The sequence below is a fragment of the Diceros bicornis genome, chromosome 3 (genome assembly GCF_020826845.1).
Source record: "Diceros bicornis minor isolate mBicDic1 chromosome 3, mDicBic1.mat.cur, whole genome shotgun sequence".
NCBI classification, from domain to species: domain Eukaryota; kingdom Metazoa; phylum Chordata; class Mammalia; order Perissodactyla; family Rhinocerotidae; genus Diceros; species Diceros bicornis.
Genome location: NC_080742.1, coordinates 43,755,610 through 43,768,524, shown reverse-complemented (window position 1 = coordinate 43,768,524; position 12,915 = coordinate 43,755,610). Strand labels below are relative to the sequence as shown.

General features: G+C 36.4%; 1 non-coding gene across 1 annotated transcript; it reads right to left on the bottom strand.

Annotated features, from left to right (window-relative positions):
* Positions 1–10,654: 10,654 nt before the first annotated feature.
* Positions 10,655–10,845, bottom strand: LOC131400683 (U2 spliceosomal RNA). The gene has a single exon (XR_009217401.1). It is a non-coding gene; the product is annotated as a U2 spliceosomal RNA (small nuclear RNA).
* Between the last annotated feature and the right edge of the window lie 2,070 nt (positions 10,846–12,915).

Sequence of the window (12,915 nt, the reverse complement as noted above, 5' to 3'; positions counted from 1 at the left end):
CTCTGAATTACCTTCTAAAAGGATAGTTTTGGACCTATGCTTGTTACTAATTCCCTCATTCAGAGCCCCGTTCTGTTTTATTTTAGTCTTCTCAAATGGGCTACATGCTTTTAAATCTGAACATCTAAAAACCATCAAACAAAGCTGTTTTTAAACAAGATTGTATAGATGATGTATGGCTGTTATTAGTATGAACTGCGCTTAAAAATTTCTCAGGAAACCACAAGCATTAATCTGGGGGGATGTACAGCACTGAGTACCCTCCACATCTGTGCCATATTGATGTCTTTTCTATAAAACAATCTTTCAACAGAGTCCTTTTGGTACTTATGTCCACTTAAATGGGGGTTATTGAGTAGAATTTTACTCTAAAACAGTGCTTTATCAAGATTGAAATTCTAGGAACGTTTATTGAGTAGCTCATGTGCCAGCCGTTGTGGAAGGCACAATGTAATTCTTAAAACAGCCTCATAAACAGCTATGATTCATGTTATTTTATATCAGAAAATTGAGGCTGAGGGAGTTAACCTAATTTGCACAAGGTCAGTGCAACTTGGAGTTTATTTCGTGTCTCACTCATTGCAGCGAAGTCAGCAGCCACTTGGCCGACTAGCCCACGGCATGGAGGTTTAAGACAAATTGTAAAGGAGCCGGATTCAGAGCATCTGTCCATAGTGTTCTTTCAATCCATAGGAAGGATGCTATAATAGCACATTGATGGTGTTGTTACAATTAGTCAATAACACCAACTGATGTGTCATTTGGTGAACATAAGCCTCTGGAAAAATGGGCATGCTCTTACAAATCTAACAGGTTTATTTAGGAGTCTCAATTCAGTTAAGGAGTTAATGACTTTTTTTCCTCTCCAATTCTGCCTTGACTTTGTTGATTCGAAGACTTCTTTTCTGACTTTAGGCAACATCTTGGGTGGATTCTATATATTTCTGGTCAATTTCGATTACTGTAACTCAGCCCGGTTTTCAATTTTCAAGATCAGATCTAATCCAAAGCTCTTAATTTTTCTTGCTCCATCTCTCAGGCCCAGACACCTCCAGTGTCTTGGAATGGGAGGAGGGAGAGGGGAAGAGGGGAAGCATCTCTGTATTCACATGGTCCTTGTTTAGATCCCTCCAGTTGGTGGCCGATGTTTCTCTGCCGGCCTTTGGTGCCTCTGTGGGGCAGCATCCAAGTGTTGACCTTCTCCCAGGGCATGAGGCTGTGGTGTCCCCACTACCCAGTTCTCTGATGTTGGAATCCCATATTTTCCAGCCCCCACAAGCCCCACCACCAGCAGTCTAGTCACAGCTTCCTGCTGCCGTAGTCCAGCCTTCGGCCAGCACTTGGTGAACAGCTTGCTTGGGTAAGCTTCTGTAAAGGACAGCTGGAGCACAGCTAATTTCTGCCGTGTCCATTTGGCCCTTAGGAACTTAAGTATCTTCCACTTCAGCAGTCTCCTGTTTCTACCGTAACGTCATTCTTATTCTCTTTTCCCTTGCTCAAATAGGCAGAGGCTAAGCTTACCTACAAATAGCATCCCTTCTTGTAGGAAAGCCCTCTTGGAATTGTCTCTAACCACCTTCCTACCCTCCAGGCTATCCAGAGAAGAAAAACAGCCCCCACTTGGAAAGGGAAATTCCTTCCCCCTTTGTATTCAAGGCCAATGTCTTCACCTCACCCTGCTTTTCTAGTGCAACAGTCATTCCAACCTTGCCTGCAATTAGAATCACCTGGGGAACTTAAAAAAGTCCAATTGCCTAGGATGGCACCCCAGACCAATTAAATGATTAACTCTACTGAAGGCATCCAGGCATCAGAGTTGCAAGCTCCCGGGTGATCCTAATGTGTAGCCAAGGTTGAGAACCCCTGTGTATAGATTAGAAGTGGAGGTGAGAATGATTTTTAGGTCACCTGGTTTTGCCACCTCTTGATAAGCCCCAGCAGGTGTTGCAGGTATCCTTAGGTGTTGACATTCTTTTTAAAGTGTGGCTACTTCTCTTCTATTGTTTCCAGCCCAGCTGTGAAGCCTAGCAAACCATTCTGGGAAAAATTCCCCTCAACATCCTGTTACACAAGATGAAATGACATCCTCAAGAATAGAAAGTGAATTGAAAAAAGGGCTTGCTGTTTTCTTCGGCTGTGGCCCCTAAAGGAAGGTGCCCATAATGTTAAGCATCACCAAGTATTTGTGCTGCGAGTGAGCTGTATGGAAGGGTGCAGGCAGCTTGCTTTCTATGCCTTCGTTTCCAGGACAAATAAAAGCAGACACAGCATGTGGTTATTTTTTGTTCTCTTGCTCTTTTTGTTTGTTTAAGGAATGCACAAGGCTGAGGCTTTTTTGTTGTGGTTTAACTAGTCATGGTTTGGTTGTAGTGAGATGCAAAATGAGTATAGCTAAGGAGAGAGAAATTCCATCTGTGAAAATGAGAAACACAACCAGCTCTCAAGTTGGTGGGGAAAAGGAAGCATTTTGATACAGAGATAGCAAAGAGCCTCAGTGACTGGGATCAGGAAAACCTGTCTCGGCTGTGTCAAAACAGAAATTTTAAGGTGAAAAGAACGTGGGATTTAGTCAGGAATCTTGTGTTCTGGACTTGACTCTGCCACGGACTGGTTTAGAGAGACAGTGGTTAGTAACCTGACATGTGGAGTCCACGTTGGCCAGCCTGGGAACTGGCCCTGGCTTTATCACTGAACAAGAGAAGTCTCTTAACTTCCTTGTGCTTCAATTTCCTCATCTGTAAAATGAGGATCACAGTGGCACCTACATCAAGATTGTTATGAGGATTAAATGAGTTCGTATTCCAAGAGGCTCTATGTGAGCAGTTGTTAAATAAAAAATATTAAATTTGGGCAACTCATTGGACCTTTCTGCACTTCAATTTCCTTATCTCTAAAATTCAGAGCCGAAAACCTGGTTTTGGTTACTATAAATAAAGCTGCTGTGAACATTAGCATACACAGTTTTGTGTGGACATATGTTTTTATTTATCTTGGGTAAATACCTAGAAGTGGAATTTCTGGGTCACGTGGTAAGGGTGTGTTTGACTTTATAAGAAAATGCCAAAATGTTTTCCAAAGTGGCTGTGTCATTTTGCATTCCCACCAGCAATGTTTGGGATTTCCAGTTGCACCGCATCCTCGTCAGCACTTGGTCTTTTTAAACTTTAGCTAGTCTAGAGAGTGGGTTGGTACTTTGCATTGTGGTTTTAATGTACGTTTCTCTAATGACTAGTGATGTAGAATATTTTTCATGTGCTTTTTTTCATTTACTTCTGTTTTTGGGGAAGTGTCTAAGTATTTTGTTAAAATTGTGGGTCATTTGTCTTATTATTGAGTTTTGAGAGTTCTTTGTATACTCTGGACACGTGTTCTTTATTGTATAATGTTGGGAGATAATTCTCCACAGATCTCTCATGTTCCTGCAAATATTGTTAGCAGAGACACTGAGGGCTATTGTTCCAGACTATCTTTTGAAAGGTGTTTGTATAGCAAAAAAGCCTTGGGCAATTGAGACAGTGTCTCCCTTTGGGGAAGGGAAAATTTGTTTACTGTCTAGGATAATAAAGATAATATCTCCCAGGTTTGTTTGCAGCCCTTTAAAAAAGTGGGCTTTCCTAAGCTTGGTATTTCTGAGTTGTGATGCAAATCTGCTGTATACAGCGTCCACCAGGGCCCAGCTGCACATCACCCACATAGGCGCTTGCTCTGCTGTAAGTAATAAAGTTCTTTGTCTATGACCCAAGAGTCTCAGGTCCTCTGCTAGAATCCATGAAACTGTGGCAGGCTAACCTGTCAGTTTGCTAGTAGTATAAAATCTCAGACCTTTCATAGCTTTTGACAGACACATGTTTTCCAAAAATTTTTATCTCAGTCTATGGCTTGCTTTTTCATTTTCTTAACAGTGGCTTTTAAATATTTAAATTTTGATAAGGTCTTTTTATAGGTCTTAAAATAAGGTTTTTAATTATAGTTCTTGCTTCTTGTGCCCTGTAATAATAAATCTTTGCCTATCTCAAGGACAGAAAGAATTTTTTCTTCTGTTTTCTTCTAGAAGCTTTATAACTCTAGGTTTTACATTTTTGGCCTATAAGTCATTTTGAGTTAATTTTTATATACAGTGAGAGGTTCATTATTATTTTCACTTAGGGATATTTAATTGTTCCAGCACCAAGTGTTGAAAAGATTATCCCCTCCCTACTGAATTTCCCTGGCATCTTGATGAAAAACGAACTGGCCAAATATGAGTAGGTCTATGTATATATTTTCTATTCTGTGCCATTCATCTATATGTATATCTTTAGTCACACTATCTTGATTATTGAAACTTTATAATAAAGTCTTAAAATCAGATAGTGTAAGCTCTACAACTTTGTTCTTCTTTTTGAAAAATGTTTTCAATATTCTAGATCATTTGCATTCCACAGAAATTTGAGAATCAGCTTGATGATTTCTACAAAAAAAGGTTTCTAGGGTTTTTATTGGGATTATATTGAATCTTTAGATCTATTTGGGGAGAAACAACATCTTCACAATACTGAATCTTTGGATTTATTACTGCAATATATCTCTTAATTTCTTCAGGTCTTTGATTTCTCTCAGCAATGTTTTGTACATATCTTGTAGATATTTTGTTGAGTTTATCCCTAAATATTTAGTATTTTTTGGTGCTATTACAGATGGTAATGCTTTGTTTTAAATTTTAATTTCCAATTGTTCATTGCTAACACACAGAAATTCAATGAATTTTTATATATTGACCCTGTATCTTGCAATGTTGCTAAACTTACTAATTAATTTTAATAGTTCCTTTGTGGGTCAGTTCCACAAGTTATTCTACATAGACTATCACATATTCTGGGAATAAAAAGAGGTATAATTTTTTCCCTCAATCCGTATACTTTTGATTTCTTTTTCTTGCCCTATTGTACCAGATAGGACCTCCACAACAGCATTAAATGGAAATAGTGAGAGTAGGCATCCTTGACTTATTCCTGAACTTAAGGGGAAAGCACTCAGTCTTTCATCATTTAGTATGATGTTAGTAGTAAGTTTTTCATAGATGCTCTTAGTTTCAAGAAATTCCCTTCTATTCCTCGTTTGCTGAGCGTTTTTATCATGAATGGATGTTGAATTTGGTCAAGGGCCTTTTATGTATCTCTTAAGCTAATTGTATGGTCTTTCCTTGTGTAGGCTCTAGAAATGATGAATTACACTGATTGATTTGTGAATGTTAAAGCAACCTTGTATTTGTGGAGTAAAACCAATATGGCTGTGATGTTTTATTCTTTTTTTATATAATTGGATTAAATTTGCTAAAATGTTGTTAAAGAATTTTGTGTCTATGTTCATGAGAAATATAGGTTTTTAGTTTTTTTTTTTTATTGGATGCCGTTATCTGGTTTTGATATTAGGGTAATCATGTCCCTTCCCCCCGATTTATTTTCTAAAAGAGTTTGTGTATACATGGTGCTATTTCTGTCTTAAGTGTTTGATAGAATTCATAAGTGATGCTATCTGTGTCTGGACTTTTCTTTTGCAGGAAGTTTTGAAACTATAAATTCATTTTCTTTAATAAATATGGGACTATTCAGGTTATCTTTTTCTTTTTAGTGAACTTTGGTAAATAATGTCTTTCAAGGAATTTAAACACTTCATTAAAGTTGTCAAAATTATTGACATAAAATTCATTATTTTCCCTTATTATCCTTTTGATGTCTATAACTTATGTGGTAATGTCCCCCTTAGCTTCTGATTTGGTAATTTGTGTTTTTCTCTCTCTTCTTTCCTCCCTTCTTCCCTCTTTTCCTCTGTTCCTCTGTACTATTTCCAGTGTTCTTCATTCTTATGTGTATATCAAAAATTCCCTCAGGAATCATTTTTCTTTTTCCCCAAATATTATTTTTAACATTTTTTTGCAGTGCATTTCTGCTGGCAATGTATTATCTCTGTTTTTGTATATCTGCAGAAGCCTTTATTTCACCTTCAGTTTTTGAAGATATTTTTGCAGGGTGTAGAACTCTAAGTTACATTTATTTTTATTCTTTCCATTATCTTCTGGCTTGCAATGTTTCTGACCAAAATTTCATGTCATTCTTATCTTTGTTCCTTAAAATATAATGTGTTTTTATCCCCTCTGGTTATTTTAAAGTATATTTAAAAAATTATTAATTTTTAAGCAATTTAATTTGACGTGATTTGGTGTAGTTTTCTTCATTTTTCTTTAGCCTTTGACCAATGAAATTAGTGGATTTGTGGTTTTTTAGATTTCATCAAATCTTTTAAAATTTTCATCAGTCTTTTAATTTATTTCACCTTTCTTCATCTCTCCTCACTTTCCTACTTCTCTGCGTAGGGAAGTTAAACGAGAATGTGTGACAATTCCATTATCTCTGGCCTTTTTATAAGAAGGCTGCTGTTGTGGGGGAAAAAAATTTTAAATTTAACAACTACCCTTTTTTTTTTTGCCTTTTAATGCCATTTAATAGTAAAGTAGGTTGAGTAATATTGATTATTTCTACGCTCCTAGAAAATAGGTAATATATATTTACCTTTCTCAACACAGGACATACTAGACAGTTGCTTTTATACAGATCATTTTATACATGATCTCTTTGGTTTTTCTATTTTTCCTATTAATTGGTTATTAGGAAAAGTCTTACTTTTAAGTGACTCTTACTTTTATCTTTCTGAGGACCATGAAAATTCATGTGATTCTAATGATTTTTGTAAGCTTATGTTTAAGAATGGTTACATTTGTGTATTTTTTAGAACACTGATATGTTCTATAAAATATTTTATGCAAAACAATATATATATTTTTTGGTAAATGGATAAACTGTTATATGCTGTAGTCTTGTGGTATCGTAAAGTTTAAGAGCAGAGTAGACAGATTAAATTGAGACTCTGGGTACTTTCTTTTGAATAGTTTCATAATATTGTAGACATATATTGAAACTGTAGCATATTTTTCTAGAACTTTATCCTAAGGAAAGTTATAATTTTACTGTTTGGCTCTATCTGTATCCAACAGATTGTCACATGGTTGAATGACTGTCTAGATATTAAAAAAAAAAAAGCCATTTAGGCTAATAACCCTGTCCTCAGGTCAAGCAGAGTATAAGGTTCAGAGATCTGTTATGTGCCCCCAAATAAACTAGTTCTGTGGCTGATCTTGTCAGGTTATGCAGCAAGAGGATTACCTGTTATATCTAAACTGGTAACTGGCTCTTTTTTTGGAGTATTTGAAATGGAAACAGATATTTAAATATATTGATGTGTGCAGTACTTTAAAATTTGTTAATTTCCTCAACATCCTATGAGGTAAAATGGAAGAAATTACTATTATGTAAATTTAGTATCTAGGGCATTAAGAATTTAGGTACTTTTCTAAGGAGTCAGGATCAGAACAGCCTTTGAATTTTAAAGGCAAATTGGTTCTCCAAATTCTGGTCTCTGATGAGTCACATGGGTGAAAAGCTCTATTCAAGAGATCTCTATTCTCTGCTTTGGTATTTTTGTGGGTAGTCTTGTCTTGGTTAATTTGAAACCAAGGTTACTCACAAGTCCTTAATTTGGACACAATTGGTCTAAGTGGTCAGCTTACTATTCTTTAAAAAAGAATGCAATGGCATTGGGCTAGTCATGGGAATTAAAGTGTGTTAGAAGCATCTCCTGCAGTCAAGAAACCCTATTGCTCATATTAATCACTTTCCCACACATTCAAAGCTATGTTTTGAAGGGGAGGGAATTATTCAGAGAAGTTGAGTATGTATTGTGTGTGTATGTATGCATGTATATATATACATACATACATACACACATAAATGTTTGTGAGAGATACAAGTTGTTTATGGCAATAAGGATTGTAGTGGTTTGAGGTAGTAGAAATAGTTTGTTTTTAATGTCAGGAATTTGGAAGGAAAATGAGGGCGACAGTGAAATATTCCTTTCCTAATGATTAATTAGTTACGAAAGACTATTTTTCATCCACAGATGAAGTGTTACCATCTTATGAATTTTATAGGCAGAAGATATGCTTCATAATCTCTTTCATACATGAAAATTACGTTTTTCTTCTAAGTAGTTAGTTTTTCTCATATAATAAAAGGTCTGTAGTAGGTTTTTGCTGGCATTGATTCGGCTCCTTGATAATTCCATCAAAGATACAGGATCTTTTTCTCTTTAGCTCCATTGTGCTTATTTTGTTGTCTTCTGTCCTTAGGATTACTGCCTTATGGTTACAAGATGGCTCCTGAAGTTTCAGTCAACTACAGCATGCCTTATTCAAATCAGGACGCTGAAGGAAGGGGCCGTGCCTCTTGTGTCTTTTCCCTTTTAACAGTTACACAAAAATGCCAGAAGCTACCAGCAGACATTTCCCTGTACATTTCATGGCCAGGACTGGATCATGTGACTATACCTAACTGCAAGGGAGGCTGGGAAATCAAGGAACAAAATTGTTAAGATTGACTTGGTCTAATCATAATCTATCACCTGAGTCTGGGCACATTGCTACGCTAAGGCATAAAGTGTGGGAGTGAATATTGAGTAGAAACTAACAGTGTCAGTCACATAGGGTCATATTTTACCCTTCATTACTATGATTTAAGTAGTCCTCCTCTATATAATGAAGCAGTCCATGTATTCACTAAAAGAGAATTATCTCGTACTCTAAAATTCTTTACCCTACAAATGCCAAAATGCCTCTGTGAAGTATCTTTATTTATTGACTCTCTGTCTCTTTACTTTCGTGGAAGTAAATTCAACTAATACTTTACTTTCGTGGAAGAAAATTCAACTAATTTGTGAAAGATTTGATTACAGATCCAGAATAGGAAGGAAATATAACCTACTCCTCAAAATGTGTAAATATAAATTATCATAAAACTTTCATGAAAGCAAAAGATACTCCTAAATTGAAGCTGTATAGTAGTTGCATAGGAAATAGTGTGCTCTCACTGGCATGATTCTTGAGTCTTTGACAGTGAGTAGATTCCAAAATTTAGGTCATATGTCTGTGTTGCATCATTTAATTATCAGGATATTGAAGCAAATCTTTGAAAATAAATTTAACTAATATATAGTAAACATCACTTTGTTTCAGGAACTGTGCTAGCACAATGGAGATAAAAAAGATGCAAATTAAATTTCTTCCTTCCAGCTCACAACAAAATGACATGAATTTCTCAGTAACACAGGATAGGAAGTATTCCAAGTCTAAATAGTAAATTGGATTTTTTTGTTACCAAGACTACCAACTTGGGAGTCTTGATATCCAAAGTATGAGGCTATAAGTATAGGGCTAGGTGCTCAGTTTTAAACAAAATAAATAAAATTAACAAACATCACACCAAAAACACTATTTTTCCAATTTAGGGATATAGAGATAGAGGTGATAGTATTTTGATAGAGATATGAGGTGACAGTATTTTCCTACTTTCAAGCTGATTGTTTGGGCGTTCTGAAGCCATGGTTTAAGTTAGGTGGGCAAAAGAAATAATGCTGCTACATTTAAAAGTTATTTTCACATACAAGTTACACTCAATGTTCATTCTAGAGACACATGAATAAAGAAATAATTGAAGAAAAATCAAGTGTCTAGGTTCATGGAAATTTATTTTGAAAATATAATGGTCTGGGCCCCGTGCTAAAGCACATGGCTGTAAGGTGTCTTATTTTAGAGATGTGGAAGCTAAGTCTCAGGGATGAGTAACTTTCCCAAGTTCTCGTAGGATATCAAGCCATAATGGCAGTTCTGGCAGCCCTAGAGGGTTGGGGGATAAAGTTTCTGAATCCATGTTCTACAGCTAATATAGTGGTGCTCCACTCTGGCTCACATTGAATCACCTAGGGAGCTTTAAAAAATATGAGTGCCTGGACCCACCTTTATACCAATTAATCCAAATTGCTGGTGTTGGGGCCCAGACATTGGTATTATAAAACAAAAAAAAACAAAAACCAAAAACTTCCTCAGGTGATTCTTTGTGCAGCCAAGGTTGAGAACCACTAATTATGCTGTAGACCTGAGGATATGATTAACTGTGTTGTTGAATCAGGGTGATCCATAGCCAGTGGGTTCTCAGACACTCAATTCATGTGGTATTTCATGACCCAAAAGCAAATATAGACAAGTTCCTTGTGTCTTATTTGAAATAGCGTCATGAAATAGCATCATCTTTTCTAGCCATTATTCTTTTTTCTGTTTTCAAATGACTCATGCTGAACAGTACACTTATTTCATGTTGCAACTTGGTCCTTCACGTGGTTGTCCCAGTGCCCATTTATCTTTGTGGTCGTGGGTGCAGCCTAGAAATTTAGAGCGATGCAAGTCATTTAGAAATTCAAAACATGATTTCTGGTAATGCTTCAGGAAGTATTTTAAGGTTGATTTTCATTTCCACAGTGCCCTGGACTCCTTCCTGAAATAGGTTAAAAACTGGTTATTGGCAGAGAGGAGAAAAGGTGGAAGGGACTTGGGCTAGCACTAAAGATCTGTGTGATTAGTCCTGATTTAAATGCTGGACATGACAATTGAGTCACTTATGGCTTCTCTAATTATGAATCTATTTTTCTGGAATATTTATTTTAACACTACCTGGGTGAAGATTTGTAAGAGTGTTTAGTTTAACTCATTCTTTTTTTTTTTTTTTTTTTTTTTTTGTGCACCGTTCCTGGAGGTACTGCAATACCAGGCCGATGCGTGGAGTGGACGGAGCAAGCTCCTATTCCATCTCCCTGCTCCAAAAATCCATTTAATATATTGTCCTCGGATAGAGGACGTATCAGATATTAAACTGATAAGAACAGATACTACACTTGATCTTAGCCAAAAGGCCGAGAAGCGATTAACTCATTCTTTTTAAAGGAACTGAGAGCCTAGTTTTGTCACACATGCACACACACCCATAAATATACTTTCTTCCTTTTAGATAAAATGGGGGGAAAGGGCAGAGGTGAATTCTGTTAGATATATTCTGACCTAGGACAGAGTCCAAATATAATGTCATCCAGGTTTACCCAAACCTTAGGTAGACAGATTGTTTTCCAGGTTCTCTAATTCATCACCCCTGGTTCTCAGAACTCTTTGAAATTTTGTGTGTTTGTATGTACTTTTAAAAAATTGTGCATCACACTCCCCTCCTCTGCCTAGAGCAAAGTTGTTTTGCCAAAATGACTTATTTGATTCCCAAACTTACTATTGATCGGGCATGGGACTCCAGGCAAATTGCTTAACTCCTCTGATACTGAGTTCATTCATCTCTAAAATGAAGATAATATTATCTACAGCTTAGCATGGTTGCAGGAATTAAAATTACATAATTTATGTAAAGCACCTAGTACAAAGTCTGGGACATGGTAGCTCCTCAATAAATGTAATCTATCTTCTCTTTTCCTTCCCCTTCCTTCTATCAAAATACATTCTCAGGAAGAAGCTGATGCCAGTTATTTACACGTAAGTGGGAATTTGTCATTTTTTTTCATTTCCTAGAATATTATATAGAAGTAGACTTCTAATAATAGTAATGATAATAATAATAGACAGTTATGATGCTTACTATATACTTTACTATGTGAGTTATTGATTAGATGGCTTGTCTTCTTTATAGAAATTTAATATCAGTGAGTGGGGAAAGGTTATTTTTGTGTGTGGTTGGTTGGAGAACAGAGTCGTCACACCATGCAGGCAGCTTTCTCCTCTGCATACGAGGAAAACCCACCCCAAGTCACACTCAGTGATGTGTTTGTGCGCGCAGCAGTTAATGACCATCGTAGAACAAACTATCAACAGAGCTCTATCCCAACTGATTCAGGGCATGGTTAATCACAAAAGTCAGGATCTGTAAGACACAGGTTCTGGGAAATAAATTAGGCTGGACTTCTATGAAAATTGTTACAAAGAAGTAACAATAATTAGGAGAATGGAAAATATGACCTTCAGCCATTTGGTGCTGTGGTAAATATACAACAACACAGCCCACTTCAGGCTGGAGGATGTGAGAAAATCTGTGCAGTGGCGGCTTGAACTGTCTTTGAAATATCTCTCAAAGACACTCCTGCTGGGATACTTGTCAGAAGTGCCCTAAGTCTATTTTTCTAGAGACATGGAACCCTTTATTCAAGGATCTGTAGAAAAAAAGCAGACAGGGCTTTAGATTCTGCTCTCTCATCCTCTTGAAGCCATACCTTATTTACAAAGGGAGATTTAGATTACATGATTCCATGAAACTTGGCATAGAGAAACTGAAAGCAAATATTTATTCTACAAGAATGGGTTAGCAGTGTTAAGGTACTGAGACTTACCTTGTACAACTTTGAAGAAATTTATTAAGTTGTTAATGGAATGATATTATCTATAATTAACAAATGTTAAGAGACTGCTGTCTGATTTCTGGTAAATATTTAACAACACGTGAATCAGACAGCAAAAATGGAATCAGGTCCCTCCTCTTTACCACCCTCCCATCCCAAAAAAAAATCTACATTTTTTTTTGGCTCAAAGTCAGGATTTGTCCCACGGAACTGGCCTCTTTGTTACTGTATATCCTTAAAGTTTCTGGATCAGCGCTATGGGGAAAGTGACACAGACTCAAAGAACCCTCAGGTAATTTTGCTTCATTTTGCTGATTCATATAAAGAAATACAATCCCCAGTTCTTACTGAGAATACCCTAAATAATGCCTTAATCCTGATTTGGACTAAGAAAAACTAAAGGTCTTTTTGCTTCTTTCTCTTTTTCTCTCTATAGTATATGTGTGTGTGTGTGTGTGTGTGTGTGTGTGTGTGTGTGTGTGTGTATGTATTTTAAAAAAATATTTGCAACTTTATTGAGATCCTGAATGCCTATACCGTTTCCCTGAACACATGACTATGTCGTGTTGAAACTTCTTTTGGTGTTGATTCTACCTGATTAGTTTC